Here is a 2,726-nt window from a genome sequence, read left to right as displayed (position 1 = left end):
GAAAGCAGTGTACATTAATCTAGGGGTCAATTGAAGAGCACATAAATCAGAGAATGTGGATTGAGGGCATAAAATGAGCAGTGTCGTTCAAAATCCTGGTGACCAAATTCACATTAAAGGGCATTCTATTCTAGAACATAAGCTCCAGCCCCCTCCTTAGTTTTTTTTGTATTCCGAAGAAACTTGCCAACTTGCCTCTTGTGAGTATCGCACTTGAACTTACTTTTGCCATGACCACAAAATTTTCTATCTTCGTAGCGTATTGAATGTCAAGAAATAAACTATCTTCAGTGTTTTGTATTATATTAAAGTGTCTATTTTCATGATGTATCACACGGAAGCAAAGTTTCCATATTTGTGGCGTATCGCATGAGAATAATATTTCCATTTCATTGTGTATCACAGCTCAACAGTGTTTCTATTTTCTCCTTCATATGGCACCAAAATATTTTTAGCGCTGGTATTTTTATCTTTTATGTGTATTCTTTAATTTTGGTAATATTCATTTTGTATTTTATCTGTTCTCATTTTTTGAAATTATAGCCATATTCTTAAATTGCTCTTAAGCAGTATAAACTCAAAGCACAAACTAGATAAGAGAATCGAAATTACAAATAGAAAAAATCACTACAGTTTTGACTGATTCTTGAGCAAGCTTGACCATGTCTGGCGAGTATCAGAAGTCTAGCGAGTTTGACTAAATTTCACCAAGTCATGCCAAGTTTTGGAAAAGCTTTACAACATTCCAGCGAAATGAGTGAAGTTGGTGAGCTTCCTGAGTAATTGGTGAGCCCTGTTACTTCGATCATGGCCAGTGATACTTGGTATAGGGAAAATAGACATCATTCAATCCAAGAGATGTAAATACCATAGAACACTACATTAATTTTGTTTCCAATTTTTTCTCCTTTTCTTTGTGGAAACATGAGTCTTGTAATACAAAATTACAAGAAACTACATCAAGTACAATAAAGAAACTTACTCCCACTGCCAACCTAGGTCAGGAGGGCAACCCATATCAGTATCTCTCATATAGTTTCCAGGAAATATGGATATTGGGAGAGATTTGTATGGTCAGTTCATCCAAAATTCTGTGAAATACAATCCTACAGTTAGTAAATTTGTTACAGTCAAAGGTGGATTACATCTTATTCACCTTAGCAATGAAAGGATCTTTTTCCTGAGAACCGAGTAAAAAGGTTGGGCAACTAATGATTTCAGAGCGAGGTCCCCTAACAGAACCACCCAACAGAGACTTAGAAGGAAAACTGGGGAGATGTGTTGAATTTTTTTTTTTCATATTCAGAAGCAATTGCAGAAACAAAGGGCAGACTGCCCAAAAAAATGCTTTTCATCTATAGAAAAACTTGACTGCAACAAATTATTTACCCAGCACAGCAATGGTGGAAAATTGTTCCAACGGAAGGAAGAACCAGGGGGTGGATTTGTTTGGGGTAGCTAACTGAAGATGGCGAAGAATGGAGTTATGAGTGCTGAGATGGGAGCAGAAAAAGAAGAAGAGATCGAATTAATTTCTGGATCAACAGCACAAAAGAAATGGATCGAGACGGCTTTGCGGTTTCTACCTGTTGGATTTTGCATTTCAGCTCTTGCACTTATGCTTAAGAGCAAGCAGGGAAACGATTATGGAACTGTCGAGTATAAACATGTTGGCGCTTTCAGGTATTTGGCTTATGCAAATGGGATATGTGCTGCGTACTCTGTCCTCTCGGTATTTGATTCTGTTGTTCGTAGGTCCCGCAGTCTTTCCGGGGCATGGTTTGTTTTTGCTTTTGATCAGGCATTTACATACTTGATGCTGGGAGCTGGAGCTTCAGTGACCGAAGTACTGTATCTGGCATATAAGGGAGATGAGCAGATCACATGGTCTGAACTATGCCCCTACTATGGAAGATTTTGCAACAGAGTAGAAGCCTCTCTGGTTTTAAGTTTTTTGGCTCTGTTATGTTTCATTCTTCTCTCCCTTATATCAGCCTACAGGGTGTTCAGTAAATATGATCCACCAAGTCTTTGCAAGAAAGACCAAATAACTAGCCAGAGTTGAGTGGTTATAAAGTAAGTAAAGAGAGTGCATGTAGTTGAGCACATTGTACATGCTCTATTGAAACCTGGTTAATGTTAATAAAGTAAAAACAGTAGTTTGTGCTCTTTAAAAAAAAATTTGGTTTGCTACCGAAAGATGAAATGTTACTACGAATCACAGGTCAACCAAATACTACCAAGTTGTGGGGAAAATAATAGCACCCCTCGCAAAACCATGCTCTGATACACAGTAGAATGTTAGCGAAAATAATGTATGTCACTCAATTTGCAAGTCTCCCGTTTGTTATTACCAAAATCGTAAGGTCCATGTAAAATTGGGAACTGACATTGAAGATTTGATTAGCATTGCAGAATTCAAGGCTTGTGTCCATACGAATTATCACGTGAACTTCATAGTTCGGAACAAATTTTGTTTGACCCCTACAATTATCTCATTAATAAAGATAACCATCGTTCCCTCACAATACTCATATTCAATGAAGTACGTATGAAAATTGACATCAAGGAGCAGGAATTTGACTCCATGGCAGCGATGCTGATGGGTAAAGGTTGTTAACCAAAACAGCTTAACAGCTACAAGGTCAGAGGTTCAAGCCCTCCTTCTAGCGGTCTTTGGGGTTTAGTGGGCTTTGGGTCCAGGTTTTGAACCAAAGCTCTGATAC

The 2,726-nt window shown here is 38.1% G+C and overlaps 1 pseudogene; it reads left to right on the top strand.

The window, feature by feature from the left end:
* Positions 1–1,406: 1,406 nt before the first annotated feature.
* LOC149231091 (CASP-like protein 2A3 pseudogene) lies at positions 1,407–2,181 on the top strand (annotated as a pseudogene).
* The last annotated feature ends 545 nt before the right edge of the window (positions 2,182–2,726 follow it).

This window comes from Pinus tabuliformis, chromosome J, assembly GCF_031772625.1.
Source record: "Pinus tabuliformis cultivar Carrire ecotype Pingquan chromosome J, CPIR1, whole genome shotgun sequence".
NCBI classification, from domain to species: Eukaryota; Viridiplantae; Streptophyta; class Pinopsida; order Pinales; family Pinaceae; genus Pinus; species Pinus tabuliformis.
Note: the sequence above shows the minus strand (reverse complement) of the source record. Positions and strands in the feature narration are given on the sequence as shown.